Source organism: Myotis yumanensis, unplaced genomic scaffold (assembly GCF_028538775.1).
Source record: "Myotis yumanensis isolate MYYU_CA2020_CCGP unplaced genomic scaffold, mMyoYum1.0.hap1 SCAF_14, whole genome shotgun sequence".
NCBI classification, from domain to species: Eukaryota; Metazoa; Chordata; class Mammalia; order Chiroptera; family Vespertilionidae; genus Myotis; species Myotis yumanensis.
Genome location: NW_027223765.1, coordinates 14,132,959 through 14,153,318, shown reverse-complemented (window position 1 = coordinate 14,153,318; position 20,360 = coordinate 14,132,959). Strand labels below are relative to the sequence as shown.

The 20,360-nt window shown below is 38.5% G+C and overlaps 1 pseudogene; it reads right to left on the bottom strand.

The window, feature by feature from the left end:
* Positions 1-11,696: 11,696 nt before the first annotated feature.
* LOC138992601 (oligosaccharyltransferase complex subunit OSTC pseudogene) lies at positions 11,697-16,742 on the bottom strand (annotated as a pseudogene).
* Between the last annotated feature and the right edge of the window lie 3,618 nt (positions 16,743-20,360).

Here is a 20,360-nt window from a genome sequence, read left to right as displayed (position 1 = left end):
GAAAATGTAACAAAGTTTTATTTTCCAGTTTTCCCAGAAATACAAAATAAAAAACAAACCTAATCAAGTAAGCAAGCAATCAAACAAACAAGTTTTTTTAAAAAAGTAATATAACTGGAGAAAGCAAAATTTAAGTTTCCCATAGTCTAATTCTAAGATTTTATTGCCAATACTGTTCCTGAAATTTTAATACAATACTTTTTGTTTTGAACAATCCTGAATTAACCAAAGAAAAGGAGATACTCCATTTGCTACTGCTGTATAAGAAAATCACCCCAGAACTTAGTAGACTTAGTAGCTTAAAACAGTAACAATCACTTATTTTGAGTATGAATCCACACTATTGATAGGGCTTTGTGGGATCACATGGCATTGTCTAGGAGAGCTTGAATGGAGGGTGGAGAATGTGAAGAAGCTGGGGAGTGGAGTGCAGATAGTAGAGTACTAAACTTTACATAAAGGGAAAAGCCAACAGTATTCACCGGGTGAAAGAGGATGAGTAGTCACTGGGAGCACAGGCTTTCTAGTCAGAGAGACCTAGGTTCAACTTCCAGCCCTAGAGGCAATGTGATGTTGAATGAAACTCTCTGAGCCTCAGTCCTCTCATCTATAAAATGGGATGACAACATTTCCTATATTGAGCAAAGTAAGCATGTGCACACACCATTAACACCATGCTATTTATTGCAGCAGTGGAATATCAGAGCACAAAGCCCTCAGTGCAGAGGCCCTGGTTGGATGCCCCATGGTGAGTGCGCCACTTAAAGGACTCTGTCCCTACAATGCTCTGCATGTCAACAGAGCAGGGGCATGTGTCAGGAAGATGACCTCGTTAGAAAGGAGGAGCCAAAAGAGCTCACCCTCTGTTTGTTATGATGAGCCAGTTCCATGTTAAGCTACTGAATAGCAGACAGAAACAGGAGTCCAAGGTCCTCTATATTTGTCTCTATTCAACCTACTTCACAAGATTGATGTAAAGATGAATGTAAAATGTTCAGCAGAGCACCTGACATGTGTTAAACTCTCAATAAATGTTAACTATTATTGCATTATTATTGGGTTCCTCCTACTTTCTTAGGTTTCCTCCTTCAAATACAAAGTGATGGGATTCATAGAAGAAATGCTCTCTATAAGCATGTTATTGTTGTAAACATTATGTGAACATATTTTTGTTCTGAGGGCTGTATTAGTGATTGGTAAAATCAGCAGCCATTTATCCTCCTGGATCTGTGGATTATTTGGGGGTCAGCAGAGAGGGAGCAGGAGGATCTAGGATGAGCTTGGTTGGGCTCAACTTAACTCTACACCATATGTTTCTAACCCCTTTCTGGAAGCAACAGTAAGCCATGGCATGCTCATCTCAGGGTGATGAAGATGCAATGGGAAACAAGCAGAAATGTACAAGAACTCAAGTTTTAGACTCAACACTGGCACACTGTCACTTCCACAATATTCTAGTGGGCTAAGCAAATATGCCATTTGGCCATAAGTCATGGGGAGGAAAAATAAACCTCACCTCTTTAGTAAAAAGAAATACAAAGTCACAGAGGGAATAGATGAGTCCATTACTGCAATCTACCACAATGATAGACTTGGAAGATTAGTTTGTAAGCCACAAAAGGGTAGATGGGTTATAAGAGATCTTTGTGCAACTTCTAAAAAGATCAGAGAGCATGGGACCCAAAGCCCCTTGCCCTGCCTGCACTGGGTTGAATAGTGTCCCCACCCCCCCCCCAAAAAAAATCATGTCCACCTGGAACCTATGATTGTCACCTTATTTGGAAATAGGGTTTTTGCAGATGTAATTGTTGAGATGAAGTCATGTCGGATTCGTGTGGGTCCTAATCCAATGGCTGGTATTCTTATACAAGGGAAATGTGGGCATTATTACACACACAAAGGAGAATGGCATGTGAAGGCACAGGGGACAAAGCCAGGGGAAGACAGCAGCAGAGATTGGAGTGATGTGTCCAAAAGCCAAGGGATTCCAACGATTGCTGGCAACCACTAGGAGTTAGAGGCATGGAACATTCTCGCTCAGAATCTACAGGAGAAACCAACCCTCCCAACACCTTGATTCCATTTCAGAGTTCTAGATTCCAGACCTGGCCTTAAATAACAGAAATGTATTCTCTCACAGAAAAGCTTGCTGCCTTCTGTCTTCGCTGAGTAATTTTGGGCTCTATAGAAGGCCAGGCAGTAGATTGATACGAGAAGAGCTCATTTCCATAATATCCCAAGATCACACTTCTTCAGAGCCAATAAAATAAAGCAATCAACATTTCTCAAAGACACACATACCTCTTTCATCAATAATTCCAGGGAGAATCAAGTGCGGTGCTGATGTCTTCAACTTATAGTGAATCTTAAACTTCGTCTCAAATTACTTCCAAGAGATTTGGCCCATAATTCTGGGTTGGAAGTCTGTTTCCAACATCCCTACTGTCAAGTTTTAATTACTTCCTGCGGGGGATCCTTCTCTTCTTAGTCCCTGAGACTATTCAGAAGAGAGACATCTGCTTGCTGCTAAACTGAAACGCTACTTCCAGCTACAAAGATTTTTTTCTTCCTTTTAAAAAGTTCCCTCCAACTAGTGAAGAATAAAGTCTGTTTTCTTCTAGAGGAAAAAAAGGCACCTGCTTTGCTATCGGAACTATAAAAGCCTCTTACCTATCTTCACTAATCCCCAAGAGGACTCTCCTTGCTATTTTCTTAGAAAACTGGGGGTTTAACCTACATATAATGGCCAAGGTTAATTAAGTAAACCCCACCACCAGATTTCCCTGAAAAGCTGACAAAATGGTATCTTTCACAACCTGGATCAGTTAAAGAAGTAAAGTGATGGACTAATGCAACAGAATAGCTAATTAAACTGGAAATACACTAACTACTTCGACCCTAACGTTGCATGCAGACATGACAAAGTTCTAAATAGCTATGCACAGGCAATTAGGAAACAGAACACTATATAAAGTGTTCATTATTTCAAAGTATAATTACTGCACGAAAATTAGAGGAGGAGAGGTGGGCACAGGACAGTCCTAAAGCTGGAATCCACAGAGCTTGGGGGGGAAGGAACTATCGGTGTTGGAAATGGCTTTGACATTTCCTGGCTGGTAACCGTGGGCAATTCATTGAAAATCCAGTGCCTCAGTTTCCTTATTTAAAGCCCTTAGCACACTATCTGCACAAACACTCAAAAATTAATAGTTGCTGTTATTCCATGTGTTCTGTTGTCTTTTCTTTCCTGCCATGGGGATGGAAATCTTCTTTTGCTGGCCACTAGGTGGAGAAAGCAAGCCTTTTACAGTAATTGAATTAAGGCCAAATCGTCCTGACCTAAATAAATACAGACATTTAAGGGGAGAATTCTCTTTTTCTTCTTCTCCTTCAGAACTTCAGAGAGCATGAACAGGGAATCCGGAGAGATGTTTGGGAAACTTTTGTGCAGTTCACATGAAAGTGTTTGATTGTTGAGAGCGCTCCCGCCCTGAGGCACTAGAATCCACTCAGGGAGGGTCCTAGGCAAATTATGAAGTTCACAAAGCCAGCTTTCCCACACTTTCTCGGCCTCCATGCCCTAATCTCTTCTCGAATGCATGTCAAACAGGAACCTGCCCAGTATTTTCTTTCTTTCTGAGGTATTATATAGCTGCTGATTTCCAGGGACGTTTGCATTCGAAAATGAACTCCCTGGATAAATTGCCTTTCTTTAATCTGCAATAAATTAGCAAGGAGAACCCCTTAGACCTACATCATAGAGTTCTTGTGAGAATCATTTAGTTGATACACGTGCAATCACTTGGGAACTCAAATTTTATACAAATAAAAATGTCTATTTGGATGGAAGATATAAATTTCATTCTTTAAGGAAAAAAGATGAGAAGGCCAAAAGACTCTTGAGGAAGAATCCAGGTTGCGAGGGGACGAGGTGATATAAAAGGACATGGTTGAAGCTTTGCTGTTAAACAGCTCTAGGTGTGGGTGGTAAGAAGAGAGGGGTCTGTGTTTATGGAGTTGTGGATGCATTTCAAACAAAATGTTCCTGAAGATGAATCCATATCACCACTATGTTTCTGCCCAGTGACATTCTAGGTAAAGCTATTACAGCTCTTTCCAGCTAAGTTCAGGTAGCTCCAAGCTCCATATTTCCTTGCCTTATGCTACCTTTCTTTCTCACCTTGTTGGCAAGGTCTCTTTTTATTTGCTTTCATACTTATTTTTATCCTCCTATCATTGACCCTTCAGGGGCCTAAATATAACATATAAGTGTAAATTCCATATTTTTCCTTACAAATGTTTCTGATTCTCAATTTAAAGTATCAATTTGCAATTACTCTGTTCCATGTGCATAAGACATTTGGATATGATATTATATGTCTTCTAAAGGGCTTTCTTTCTTTGTTGACTCTGAGACAAAGACTTGAGTGCAAGCAGTTTACCTGGAAGTTCAAGTAACATGGGTAGGTGTGGAGCAAAGAGATGCAGCGAGAAAATAATGGGATATTATAAAGCTGGCTTCCCCAAGGACAACTGGAACTTAATCCTGTAGAGAAACTCTGGGAATGACGCAAAATACTGTTTTTTTCTAGAGATAATCAAGATTATTGTAAATTTATATTGTGGAAAAGCACAAGTCCCTACAATAGCTAAAATAATCTTGACAAAGAAGGATAAAGTGGGAGGAATCACTCTGACTAATGCTAAGGCTTATGGTACAGCTAAAGTAATCAAGAGTGTGTGGTATTCTTGGAGGGACAGAGACATAAATCAATAAAACAGAATAGAGGACCCATAAACAGAAACAAACAAAAATGCCCAACTGATTTTTAGACAAAAGCAAAAGAGAAATTAACTGGAAGGGGACGAATTGCCTTTTCAATAAATGGCACAGAAACAATCAGACACTGACAGGCAAGAGGAAGAGAGAGAGAGAGAAAGAGAGAGAGGGAGATCATGAACTTAAAGGCAAAATGTAACACTATAAATAGTTAGGAAAATCAAAATCTTTCCTCTATTTTATGTTGTGTAACTAAAGTATGTCACCTCTGTATCATAACAACATTTTATTTAATTCCATTATTTTTGAGAGTTATAGCTAAGAGTGCAGACTGTGAAGTTCAAGTACTTGGGTTTGCATCATAGCTTTTCTACTCATCACTCTGTGACTCCGAGCATATTCTATAAATCCTCTATCCTTCTCGTTGTGTCTTATTTATTTATTTTTTTTTACCTGTGAATGGGAATAATAATAATAACAGCCTCAGCCTCTATGTCAAAGGGAAGTCAGAAGGATTAAGTCAGTTAGCATGGAAGTCTGTAGAATAGTACACTAAACACCGTAAGAACTCTGCAAGTATTAGCTGTTTCCTCATATTTAATTTTGAATATTTACATACATTATTCATTAGGAGGGTGTTTTCCAAACCCATTGTCAAAAGCCTATTGATTGAAAGAAATAAGAACCTTGCCTTTTGATCACTTGCACACACAGAGAGGTGATGTAACATAGTTGGATGCTTTTTCTTTTCTTCTTTTTTAAGGGAAGCTGTTTCCAATCTTATTTTGCCAATGAAATAACATATTTGGGTTATTAAAAGAAGACAATAGACACCCATCTGAGATCTCAGCTTCATACAAAGATTACAAATGGTTTGGAACAGCAATCAAAGTGAAGGTATAAAGTGAGGGGAAGATTAAATATAGATGAGGGAATTATGCACTAGAATGAAAACAGTGCCAACAACAATGATGCTTCAAAATACAGATTCCCCCCTCCCCGCAAAGTTAGAATTCATTTCTAGAGCTTATAATGCAAGACCCGTGGGCCCCAAATTAAATATTATTTTCCTGGTTTTGAGAAAACCTGTTCTTTTCAATATTCACTAAAATGTATGAGAAAATGTAATATATTCTTATCATATGGTCACTTTCAAATGTCTGTTCTGTCAATGCATTTAGGGGTTTTATTTCATATTTTCTTTGGCATCTATCCAGTCAAAATGTGTGCCTTAATTTCATGCATATTCTGAAAGTTAAATCCAATTTCTATTTGTATTTTGCATAACCAACCTAATTCTTAATCCTTGGTGGTTTTTTTTTTTACATTTACATGGTATTTCTGAAGTGCTAATCAATTTCAAAATTATCTGTGAATCTTCCTTCTAAAACTTTTGTTCTACTTACCTATACTGTTATCATTGCTAGGTAAAAACAAGACCATTGGGCCCTAACCGGTTTGGCTCAGTGGATAGAGCATTGGCCTGAGGACTGAAAGGTCCCAGGTTTGATTCCGGTCAAGGGCATGTACCTTGGTTGCAAGCACATCCCCAGTGGGGGGTGTGCAGGAGGCAGCTGATCGATGTTTCTCTCTCATCGATGTTTCTAACTCTCTATCCCTCTCCCTTCCTCTCTGTAAAAAATCAATTAAAAAAAAGATCATTTGTCTATTTCTTTTTTTTTTTTTTTGAAATATATTTTATTGATTTTTTACAGAGAGGAAGGGAGAGAGATAGAGAGTTAGAAACATCGATGAGAGAGAAACATCGATCAGCTGCCTCCTGCACACCTCCTACTGGGGATGTGCCTGCAACCCAGGTACATGCCCTTGACCGGAATCGAACCTGGGACCTTTCAGTCCGCAAGCCGACGCTCTATCCACTGAGCCAAACCGGTTTTGGCCATTTGTCTATTTCTTGTTGTTGTTGTTGTTTGTTCTATATGTGAATTACTTTGGTTTCTTTCAAACATTTTAGAATTGGCATTATGTTAACAGAAATTGACTATTTTCTTGAGTCTTACTCCTATTATAATCCCCAAACTAAACTAGATTATCTGTTGTCAATTTGGTACCACCACATACAATGCCTAGGCTAGGCATATTACCTGTAGTGTTTCATTTTATTCTCACAAACAGCTTGACAATTTAGATACTACAGTTATCCCTGTTTTTAAAAAAATCATTTTTAGGTACTATTTTGAAATCCCATCCTGGTGCTATTGGTGGAGTTTAAAGAGACCTTCCACCAACAGTGAGCTGTGGAGCAGACCAACCTGGAGGGACATTTCTTAATTCCATTCCAGGAGTGGGGCTGATGGGAGCCCCTTTACAAAACTTGGGACAAAGAGAGCAACAGGATATCAGGGATACTTAGAGAAAGAGGAGGGTGGAAATGAGAGGGGACCCAAGATCATTTGTTAGTATCATTTATGAAAATCAGTGCCAATTACTATAGAACTTCTTTCCTAAAGAAAGAAAATAAAAACTACTAGAGGTAAGGTGTTATGAAAAAATACTTTTTGAAATGTTCAAATTCCCTCTTTCTTAAAAGTTCTCTAATATTTCACCTCTCTCTACCTCAAACTTTATTGAATCTTTGCTTATCACCTTCTTCCCACTCAACCGTGAATAAATTTTCTTTTTTCTTCTAAAGTTAAATCAATGCTCTTGTTTTCATTGTATCGGGTACCTACTTTTTCTTTCTCTTATATTTAATGTTTTGTTTTTAACCTATAATTTATTCCATTCTCTTCCATAATAGAAAGACTATTTCCTTAACTCCTCTCAATGTCATCCCATAATCCTCAGCTAAGAGATAATTTCTGTTACTATTTAGGCATCCTCATTTGACAATTATTTATTGATCACTTACTATTTTCCAGACACTGTCCTAGGCACTAGAAATGCAGAGACAAAGACACAGCCGTACTTCCGTCTTATCTGCAGTTTTGCTTTTCATGATTTCAGTTACCTATGATCAACCAAGTTCTGAAAGTATTAAATAGAAAATTCTAGAAATAAACAACTCATGATTTCTAAATTGAGTGCCCTTATAAGTAGCATAATAAAATATTGCACTGCCCTTCTCCATCCTGCCAAGGACATGAATCATCTCTTTGTCCAGTGTCCCCATGCTGTACACACTCCCCACCCTTTAATCACTTAGTAGCCACCTTGGTTATTAGATTGACTGTCACCGCCTTGCAGTGCGTGTGCTCAAGTAACCCTTATTATACTTATAATGGCCCCAAAGTGCAAGAGTAGTAATGCTGGCAATCTGAATTCGCCAAAAAGAAGTTGTAATTGAAAGAGATGTGTGCATGGGGAAAAAAAAACCCTAACAGTATATATTGGGTTCGGTATTCTGTGCTTTAAGATATCCAATGGGTGACATGGAACTATCTCCCATGGATAAGGAGGGATGACTCTATACATTTTAAAAAATGAATGGGATAATATTAGAAAGTGATAAATGCTTTGAATAATCAAGGTAATGTCATGATGAATGACAGGCAGAGTGGTAGAGTTACTTTAGATGAGATGGTTGGGGAAAGGTCTTCTCAGGAGATGACAATACCTATGTGATGAGAAGGAGTCAGTTGTGTGGCTAACTGGAGGAAGAATGCTCCAAGCAAAACATGTTCATATACATATACAGAAACATGTCTATATCTATATACACACACACAGAAACACGTATGCCAGCATATACATATACACATATACAAATAGAAAGATATAACTTTTCATTTTGACCTTTAGTTTCCAGCATTACCTATTAAAGGACTTCCTTTTCAGTACCCATTGCTTGGGTACTGTGTTTCTATGTTAATTTAAGACAGAGACAAGTTTGGCTTAATATCATCTTCTAACTTGTCTGAAATTATGTTGCTCTAGGGGAGTCTATGGGAGCTGGGGTAATGCATGTCCCTGGCCAGCCTGCAAATGTCCCTGAGCATTCTAGACAAGGTCATATAGAAAATATAATATCCCCCCTGACCCCCAAATTTACAATCTCTTGCCAACTTCATTCTTCCCCAACCTCACTAGCAAACTTTTATTATGGGGTAGGAACATAGAGGCCTTTAAGAGAAAAAACAACTGGACATTCTAAAGTTGCTCTTAATGCTGTTATCCCTGGATGATTCCCTCCTGGTCTACCTTTTTGAGCCTTTGCCTGTTGTGCTATGTGCCCTAGAAGCACTGAAAGATGCAAGCTGTTTCATCAGCTTGGCAGGAACAGTATTCCTTGGATCTTCCACCTCCTGTCCAGCTCCAATAGATCTGGTGTTATTTTAAAGAGCATTGGTTTTACCTTTCAACCAAGAGAAAGGTGAGGTCAATTATTCTAAGACAAAAAAAGTGTTGCAAGAAAATGCAGGAGGCCAGGGCATCAGTTGCCAAGAAATATGAACTAAAATAGCTTGAACTTTTGATCTCTACCTGCTGATTAAGCTGAAAGCCCAAAATAGACTCTTTTAATGCCATCTGTGACCTCCTCAATCTCTTAGCTTTTTTCTTTTATTCAGGCCATGCTACTCAAATTTTCTCTTTGAATGTCGCTAGTGACAAATGACCTTTCAGTTAACAATGTCCAATGGTCATTTAACAATCTCATCCTCAACCTTTCAGCGATATTTGATGTTGCCAACCACCCTTAGCTACTTGCAGTTCTGCGTCTCATCCCACAGCAAAAGGGATTGTTCTGTATGTCTTTTATCTCCCAGGATCCTTTTTTTGTCTCACTCACTGTCTTCTACTATAACACCCCATTAATTTGATGGTGCTTTTTTTCTATCTGTGTCTCACCATTAGTGATGTCAAGTATCACTTCAATGAGAAGGTCTTCAAAGTCTAAATCTATAAACTTAACCACTCTAAAGACTGAGCTCTTGCCTGGCCAGTGTGCCTCAGTGGTTGAGCGTCTACCTAGGAACCAGGAACTCATGATTCAATTCCCAATCAGGGCACATGCCAAGATTGCGGGGATTGGTACCAGGTGTGGGGTGGGCAGAAGGCAGCCAACCAATGATTCTCTCTCATCATTAATATTTCTATCTCTCAGTCCCTCTCCCTTCCTCTCTGAAATCAATAAAAATATATTAAGAAAAGACTGAGCTCTTAATTTCCTCCAAGATATTTCTGCTGGCAGCTTGTATTGTCAGCAAACAGCATTCCCAAACAATACTTGCTTATTCAGAGTACGGGAATGTTATGGACTGAATTATGCCCCTCACCCTTCCCACCCTCCAAATTCATATATTGAAACTCTAATGAAAAGGACCTAAGAATATGACTATATTTGGAGATAGGGCCTTTAAAGAGATAACTAAGTTAAAATAAGGTGGTTAGGGTGAATCTTAATTGAGTCTGATTCGTGTCTTTATACGAAGAGATTAGGACACACACAGAAAGAGAGACACCAAGGATGGGTATGCAAAGGGAGAGGCCAAGTGAGGACACAGCAAAATGTTGCCATCTGCAGACCAAGGAGAGAACCTTCAGAAAAATACCAAACTTGCCAACACCTTGACCTTAGACTTCCAGACTCCAGAATTATGAGAAATAAATATTTGTTGTTTAAGCCATCATTCTGTGGTATTTTTAAATGGCAGCCCTAGCAAAGTAATACCAGGTTTAAAAAGAAAAGTGATATGTGTAATTTAACAAATAGATCTGATGCTCCTCTTTGTGTAGAAAAGTCATTCTAAAATGAAGGCAATTTTGCTCCCCTTCGGGGCCATTGGGTAATGTCTGGAGATATTTTGCTTGTCACATTCTGGGGGGTGGGGGGAGGGAGGGCACAAAAGAGGGTGGAGTTACCTACTGACATATAGTGAGTAGAGGGTATGGACGGTGCTAAATATTCTACAATGTATAGAACATTTCCCTTCCTCCATAACAAAGAATTATCCAACCCAAGATGTCAATAGTGCTGAGGCTGAACAATCCTGCTGTAATGGCATGAATTTGCATAACAGGTTTGTGATTTGGGGATGAGGCGCTTTAACATTTTTCTTGGTGGTTGAGCCTGCAAAGTCATAGCTGCAATAGCTCATTATCTTGTGCCAGACACTTTGAGCAGTTAGCTAGACGATGCTTTCACTAATGATCTCCATCAGGCCAGCTGGCCCTACCTGTGATGAACATTCTGGACCGGGGAACACTTTACTTTACAATTAGCAGAATGGAAACATTTCCGAGGTTTGGTTTTCACAAAACACAGAAGGCAGAAACTAATTCCATATGTCAGCTATATCTCCCTTTAAAGATAAAGCAACAGACAGACCCATTCTTTTCGCCCACAGTGTACTGGACATGAATTTATTTAAACCAATTTATTTATTTTTTTAATTTAAAAAAATTCTTTATTTCTGCTCCTTTCGTACACCTTCTTGCTCAGGAAACAGTCTTACATACACATCTGAAATAAGGTGCTGTCACACACTCTGTTTAAAGGCAAAGCACCACAGGTAAAACTGGTCAGCTGTCCAGAGTTCGCAGCTGATGGGATCTTACTTCCTGATTTTACACTTATTTCTGAAAGTCAGAAATGTCATCTCCAAAATAATGTTCAGATGGTTGTAAAAAAAAAGTAATCACTCTACTCAGTGTTATAGTTGTAGAAATGGAGTATATTTTCTTTAAAATTAAAAATAGAGAAGAAAATGCCACTTAACATCATTGGTATGTCAGTGTAGGCCAGCAGGAAAACACACTGTATAAGCTTGTCTCTTTGATACCAAGAAGATATTGTAATCCGAGCTTTAATATGTGTCCATGTTTCCTACTAGATGCTTCTTTTCTGCTGCTTTTCATTCTTTTCCATATTTCATATCAGAGGTTTGGTTCAGCCTTTAAAACTTCATTAACTGGAACAAATCCAGTGTCCACAGATTTCTTCTCAAAAGGCACGTTAACCCATCAGATAGCCCGGCAATTTCATTCTCATGAATACTCTAGCCAGGAAAGAAACTCAATAGGACACAGAAGAACCCAATGAATAGAAGAAGAAATCTATGGAGTTTTGGAATGTTTGGAGCATTGGATCGGTCTAGGATTATGAAACCTAAACCTCCATTGTAAACAGGAAGCCGGATGCGAGTCCTTCCATAATATACTGGTATTGTCCATTTACCCTGTAGGCCATGTTCACCAGGCATAGAGCCAACACTTGGAGGTTCAACAATAACATCATAAAGTAAGACACCACCACCAGAGCGTACACCGTCATGGCGAGGGCATGTGCATGCAGGCCAGCTTCTTCAGCTTCAGGTTGGGGGCATTTCTGCTCTAAGAATGGGACTGGGTACAAAAGTCTCCATGTTGGTGGTGGCAAGAGGAGCTCTTCATCTCAAGCTCCACATGCCACCCAGAAAACTAAACCAATTTATTATTAAAGCAAATTTAAATATGCTCTATTTAGTGACACGGGTTAGTAAAGCTAAGTTCAAACAGGTTTTTTAAGACAATGACTATGCAGTCACTTGAAGACAGCCCAGCACCAGTCAACACTGAAGCTGCCATGTCTCATCCGTTTCCAGTTTACCAAATTGGATTGTAACTGGGGTCATGGAAGCTGTTTTGCCACCCCCCCTCTGGAAGGCAGCAGAACAAAGTGTAAACCCGAAAACGCTTCAGGCTGGGGATGACCACTCACTGATTTAGTAGTGGGGATGAGGGCTATCAGGGATGCTTGCTCCAGGCTCCATTTTTATTCCTACAGTTATGATACTGTTTTAAGAAGGTGAGGATTTAAAGGTTATAATTAAGAAAGATTGTTCTAAATTTGAAGTTGGTAGAAAGATGTGAGATAATATGATTTACTATTTTCTGAGAAATAATTGGTATTCCAAATAAAATATTGAGAACACATTTGACAAATCTTCAGTTACACCACCTTAAAAAAAGATACTCAACTACTAAAATTAAAAATGAAACACATAATTTACATCATCCTGGACATTACTATTGTTTTTATAGAATTAAAAAGGATGATAAATACTATGAACAACTATATGTCCTGACCATTGTTTTGAGACACTTTTCCAAAAACCTGGTAAAATCTTGCAGCGAAATACTAAAAATATTCCTGATTTTGGTGGAATAGTGCAATGTCAGGTAGAGACAATTCTTTGGTCTTCCTTTTGCTCCACAGGGGATATTTTATTGAGATTATTTATCATTCAAGAAACTGAAAGAAAGCTTTCTTAGATTACTTTGAAAGGTTTTTGCAGCACTCCCAACCCCAAAACAAAGACAATTATGTTGGTGTATAAGAATGTGCATCTGAAATCTGAAAAAGCCACTCTTGCTACACTCTAGTGACTTTAGCCCTTGCCAAATTCCCTTCAGGGTTGACTAAATGTCAATTTGTCAGCCCTTGGTTTAGGACCCAGCCCTACAAAACCACTGCCTGCTCCAATTCTTTCTCCACAACTAAACCTAATTATGTCATCCCCACACTTCCATCTTCCCTACTTTAGACACTATAGTAGATTTACATCATTCTTTGGCTAAGGAAACTTAATATGTTCTATAAGCCTGAAAACAGTCAGAAAGAAAAGTAAATATTTCTTGAGTGAATAAATAAATGAATAAAAAGCATCTAGAGTTTAGCAATATGTTTTGAAGTTGGAACTTTGTGTTATTATTTTGCAAGAACCAACATCCAACTGGGAGACCATTGTAATTTAGTTGCATTTATGAGCCATTGTGATGATTTGGGGCTAGAATGAGCATGCAATTTTTTTTTTTAATGCTTGGGAGCAAACAAGAAAGATGGAGAAGACCTGGCTGGATTGATCCATCAGAATTATGCAGTGTAGGATTAAAAAAAAAATTGTCCTTTGGGATCACAGCATCTCATAGCAATGGAAGACTCAGTGAATGCTATAAAGACGGTAATTGCCATTGGCCTCCTATTTCTTTTCTTTTTTTTTTTTTTTTTAAATATATTTTATTGATTTTTTACAGAGAGGAAGGGAGAGAGATAGAGAGTTAGAAACATCGATGAGAGAAACATCGATCAGCTGCCTCCTGCACACCTCCCACTGGAGATGTGCCCGCAACCAAGGTACATGCCCTTGACCGGAATCGAACCTGGGACCTTTCAGTCCGTAGGCCGATGCTCTATCCACTGAGCCAAACCGGTTTCGGCGAGGCCTCCTATTTCTGACTTTGACTTGGTTAGGCTTACTTAGTTTATTTCAGTGATGAGAGATCTTGCAGATCAGTAACTCTGCTTGTCCTGTGCTTCTTCCTCTCATCAAAGTGCTTGCCTAAATCATAACTTTAAGATTCACAATTCATCCAGATGACTCTGTGAGTGCATCATAAACTGGGAAGATTAGATTTTGTGTATCTTTAGCTCCACAAATCATCATTTATGAATTTCACTATTGGATGCAGAGTGATAAGAGAAATATGAGGAAATATGGGGACCATGGTGAGATAATCTCATTTGAATTAGACAAATGAGGCCCTGCTGGAAAAGAATACCCAGTGTTTCTGGACAAATTTATGAAGTCAAAACAAAAAATAATTACAGTGCAGAAATAGCTGGTGCTGGATGAACCTGCTTCATTCCTAATGTTGGTTGGCAGCTCTTCATCCTGATTATTCCATCTGGAGATAATTGTGTGATATCATCCATAAAATTAAATCATAAATCAACCCAACTAGTGAACAGGCCAGCAAGCTGCTGAGAAAGTCACATGTAGGGGAGGTGAGACTTCTCATCTTAATAAGAAGTATGGGAATGAAATTAAGAGAAGACAACATGTAGAGGGTGACCCTTGGCATGTCCACAGGCTCACTTGCTGACAGCTGTCATCACAGTCTTTGCCTCAATAGTATCAGGACAGCCAACATGTTACCTGCATTATCCACTCAATGATAAGAAGAGAATGTCTGTCATGAAAGGCACCGTGCATTGCTTTTTAAGGATTTCTGGTTTAAGTTGCAGATGTCCAAAATGAAAGCACTGATTTTCTTCCTGGATGAAATATTAACAGTGATAGAAAGTCCATAAATGCACTAAAAGTCTTATACAAGAGCATTTGGTCAAACATTTTCTCTAGACTTAGTTTTTTAATATTCAAAGAGAGCACTGGGGTCTTTGACTTTGCTAGTAAGTGAGCTGTAGTCAAATTTGTAGGTTTTATTTGGTAAAGGTTTTTCAGAGGACAAGGTATTTTTTTTTTAATGGCTGAGACAAATCAAAGCAAGCATAATATTTTGTGACATGTGAAAATTATATGAAATTCAAATTGCTTTCACCCTACAAGGACAGAAGGTATGGTTTTAAAGCAGTTGATTATGATGAATAAAAGAGTAATTAAGATAAAGACAGAGGCATTGCTTAAATGGCTATTGTTGATTTCCACAAGTGCATTTGCTCCGGTCAGCAAGTCGGAGGGGGGGGTCAAAAGTCAAAGGTCATCCCAGACTCCCTAATAGCTCAGGCTGGAGCAAATGGCTTAGAGGCATATACTTCTTTCAGTTGAATTATTTGAGATGATGAATCCCATTGGCTTTGGAGATTCCATTTGTGACCATAATAACTGCAAAGTCCAGCTGTACATCCAGTCTCTGGATTTTCAAATGGACAAGATTAACAGATGTTGAGATACTGACGGCTATGAGCATCTGTAGGAGGAAGGTCACTATGCCACCCAGCAAAGTTGCAAGTAGAAAAACAGTAATGAAGATAAATTCCTTCTTGTTTGTTTTCCCCCCTTCTGAATAATATCAGGACCAGTAGAGCGAGAAAAGTTGCCAGCTCTGAAAAATGCATACTATTTTGTTTCATTCTCAATTGTGTTGAGTACATCTGTATAGGCAGTTAGACAGGCATGAGCAGAGTAGGAACGAAGCTGAAGGTCACCGGACAGAAAGCTCTCGTGCCTAGTAACAGACAACTATAGGGCAGGACCTCGCCCCCGGGGTGACCCCTAGCATGTCACTGGTCATGGAGCTTATGCCTCTGACCTTTCATATTTTTGGTCATGAGGTTTAGACCCTCCCCTGACCTTTATACCCCCTGCATGTCATTAGTCATGTGATAGACTCCCTTAGAGGAGGACTGAGGGAGCCAGAGAATAGCCTCTAACCCTCTCCTTTTCCCAGGTGAGCTCATTCTGCCTTTTTCCTAAGCCCCAAGAGTCCTTATTTTATTTTATTTTATTTTTTGCCTCCAGCCCAAATGGTTAACTTTGTCTACTTCTGTAACTTTATAAATAAACTTTTTCTTCTTATTTGAGTTCCTTGACTCTGAATTCTTTCTTTGCCAAATTCAAATACCATAGTTACTGAACTGAAGTCTGGTAACATTCTGGTGCCATTTTGCCACACATGTAATGCATATATATCAAACCCTGTATATTTGCAAGTATAGGTAGCTAGTTGCTTTTAGACAGTTGTAAAGTATAAGCAAATTAAAAAACAAAACAAAATACCTTCACAGGGGATAAATACTATTTACCGGTCTTTAATTATTTTCTTCCCCCAATCTTTTACCCCCACAAGATTTCAGCTCTGTATTTTGGCCAAACTCAATCAAAGCAAGAAAAACTACATATACCAATTTTATGATCACGAACAACACTAGAATTCCATGCTTCAGGTTTATTGTATTGGTCAGGAGTCTTTTAGTTGCAAACCTCAGAAAGCCAAATCGAATTAGTCTGGGTAAAGAAAAGAAATTTATCTACATAAAGATATCTAGATATACTAGTATATCTAGAGATGGGCTGCTTCAGGCCTGGCTACATCCAAATTTCAAATAATCCAGTCAGCCCTCCTAATCTCTCTCTCCCTCTCCCCTTTAGGCCCTTATCTCAACTTCATCTTACTCACTTGATTCTACTTTCCCCCTTGGTTTTATATTCAGACAGGCACTCATTCCATAAAAACAAAAAACTCCAAGTGGCTTCAGGCCTATATATTCCTTGAGATCCATGATTTCGCAGAGGAAGAGAATATATCTTTCTCAATGATTCCAGAAAATGTACAAAGTGGCCGTGGTGTGTGTGAGGGCGCAAAATATAATTTTTCTCCCACCTTCTTAGTTCTTCCAGGCTTATAACCGAATTAGCAGGAGCCAGATTAATAGGAGAAAAATGTCCAAGTTTAATATGTATGTACATGCAGCGGTTCTGTAAGAATATAAGACCCAAGGACACATCGGGCAGTTGAGGTTTATATGTCATTAAGGAGAAGAGGGAGAGAATGTGGTTTGGGTCTTCAAAGGACAGGAAGGGAATTCAGATGGAGATAGAAAAGCAAATGTTCGGTGAAGAAATGCTTGTCGGGCCATCTTTAACAGAGAGGACTTGGATCCAAAGGACCTTGCTGGGCCCAGCCACCGTGGCTCAGTGGTTGAGCATAAACCTATGAGCCAGGAGGTCACAGTTCAATTTCTGGTCAGGGCACATGCCCAGGTTGTAGGCTCGATCCCCAGTGAGGGACGAGCAGGAGGCAGCTGGTCAGTGATTCTCTCACCATTGATGTTTCTATCTCTTTCTCTCCCTCTCCCTTCCACTCTGAAATCAATAAAAAAAAATAAAGGGCCTTCTTATCATACCTGGTTGGTATTAAACTATAGTGTCTGTGATGATAGCTCCCTTCCTGGGACAGGTCCTCTATCTAGATTCCTTTTAGGCGGTTTAGAATAAGGTCAAAGGCTCTTCCTGATTCTTTTGTTTCTTAAAAATAATCAGCATAAAATAATCAATATCCCAAAAGGCTTATTTCGGGGTAGCAAATTCTGCTCTCCCTCATGTGAAGAAGTTAACTTGTGGAGGATAAAGCTAGGCAGTCTAACTAGAGATAGGAAGCCTTCTTGAGATTTAAAGTTATCAAGTGAAAGGACTAGGTCTTTGTTTTAGAAGGATTACCCTGGTAGGAAGGTGCAGAATGAATTGAAGTTGGAGGAATCTAGACCCTGGAAAAGACTTTGCAGGCAGTGGAAGGTGAGGGTTTAGTGGCAAAAAGGATTAAAAAGGATAAAAAGCAGATTCAAAAGGTCTTTGAAGAATAGAATTGAAATGGCTTAACAACCAATGTGGAGAAATATGAATAGAAAAAATTAAAGATGGCATCTATATCTCTGCTTGAATGATTGAATGGGTTTTAAGGTCATTCACTGATGTGTTGAGACATCTCATAGTACTGAGTTAGAATGCATTTTTCTTTGTAGATATTTGAAAGTGATTTTTCTATCCCCTAGGTAGAAATACCAATAAATCCTATACCTTTTGCCTTCCACTTACAGCAGAAAAATTGTGGAACAGGTTTTAGGCAATATTTAAGATGAAAACTAGGGTAATATGTTTATCAATGGGGCCATTTGTTGAATTATTCAGGCTAATTCCATTGAAAGACATCAAAACTGTAATTCTTCCTTCTCAGCTTTTAACAATTCAGAGTATTGATGTTATAAAGATTTGATTTTTCTCCAAAATCTGTATGTTATGATTTTTAAAAAAGTTAGTTTATTGAAGGTTGATTTAATAATTACCTGGCAGAGGACATTCAGGAAGTGTCTGATGGAACCCACAGGTGCTGCAGTGTGCAGAGCCCAACAGGGTAGAATAGGAAGAATATTGGGACCAATAAAACTTTACTTACAAAAACATATGGCCAATCATAGTTTGTCAATTTAATATTTAAGTATTGAATTAGATTATTGCGTGTCTTGATTACTGAGTGCTTTGGTACCTCTCTAGATTTTTTTGCACAAGGATAGTACCTCACCCTAGTTTCAATTTTGTTGCTACCAAGCCATAAGGAGATTGTTACCAAACATAAGCTCAGGACACTGTATTCAGGAGGGAAGTTATAGGGATGAAGACCAAGAGCCAAAAGAATTTATCCAACAGGTCCTTAGTCTAGATGCCCAGACTAATGGAGCCCAACTCACTGTCAGAGAGTAGAAAGCAGCACAGTGATTTTAAAATATTCTCTTTCAAACAGAGCCAGCCTAACCACAATGGTATGAAAATGAGTAGTTTGGTAGGTTTCTCTAGGCCAGGAATTAGCTCTTAAATTTTCTGAAATATGTTAAGCAGGAGGAAATAATTTATAAAATGAGATATTTGATTCTGAGCCTTGCTACTAAAAATGTAGTTGATGGATCAGCAACATCAGCATCACCTTGTTAAAAATGCTAGTTCCAGGTCACATTCCTGGCCTACTGGATCAAAATATGTATTTTAACAAATAAGTTATACACACATGAAAGTGTACGAAAAGGCCTCCAAAGTGGAGTGCATAATTAAAATAATCGAACTTTTATTTATTCTCTTTTATCTATACTCTTACCATTTTAATATTATGTATGTTACACAAGATATATCTATTAATATTGGAGATATGTTCACAAACTTGAGTTTTTATTCAATCAACAGAAATACATGAGCAAACATTTTTAGAGACCACTCCTTGGAAGATTTCAACTCTGACATGCAAGTTCTTGGAGAGAGAAATAAAAGAGGGAAAGAACAAAGCTGATGGCATTCTAATCTTCTGGAGTGACCTTCAGGGTTAGGCTGTTATGCCACGGTCATGATGACTAATTATTGCATCTATAAATTAATTAAAATACACATAGAGCCATCTAGGAAACTTCTTTACCTAAGTCATCCCCAAGTGATTTATTATTTCCCTTTAATACCCAGTCCTGGAACACGGAAGCAAGTTGGAGTCACAAATCAATGCTTAGAAAAGTATCAAGTGATAAAGAACAAAGCAAATTTAGAATTTTGAACAATCCTTTCCTAGACTGATAAAGGGAGCCATAGCTATCCATCTTAAGTTCCTTTTATTGCACTATTTTTTTTTTCTGGTTAAAACAATGAAGTGCAAGTAACTAATGACCTGATAAATGTCCCATCTTCTTCAACAGGGAAATAGATGCTAAGGTACAACCCATTTCTCTGATATTATCCTCCCAAGAATAAGTAATGCTTTGACTCAACCACTTAGTACCAAAGTCCATTTCTTGTTTTCATTCTTGCCTCCTCTATCGCTCTTCTCTCTTTCTTCTCTGTCCTATTTGCCACACATTTCAGGTTATAGATGATGTACATTAATAAAGGAAATAAAGGAAAATCAGTCAATGACTTCTGGAAAGATATTAATAAGAGCATTTAACTGGAGAACTACCTGAAGATTAGATAAGTAGACTTTTTCAAGTAATATTTAAATTTATTACTTTAATATGTCTGAATGTGACTTTGGGGGAAAATTCAAATGCCAAGTCCTAGGCCAAACAATTTTCTTTTCAGCCTTTGTACTCAAGCTGCCTGACAGTGCATTTTTATGGTGCGAAGAAACCGCATTTAGAAGATTGCCTCTGTTTTCTCTTCAAATTTACCATATTGAGCTTCACTCTTAGAGGAGTCCTTCTGGGTTCACACATAAATCTTGTTTATGAATGCTTCCCTTTGGCTTTTCAGCCACTGTTAGTAAGTCCCTTTGGCAGGCATCCAGAATTACCCCAACTCATATTCAATTCCAGTTTTTAGTGAGTTATATTACAGCGATCGTTGTAAGCACTTGAATGCCACAATTATGG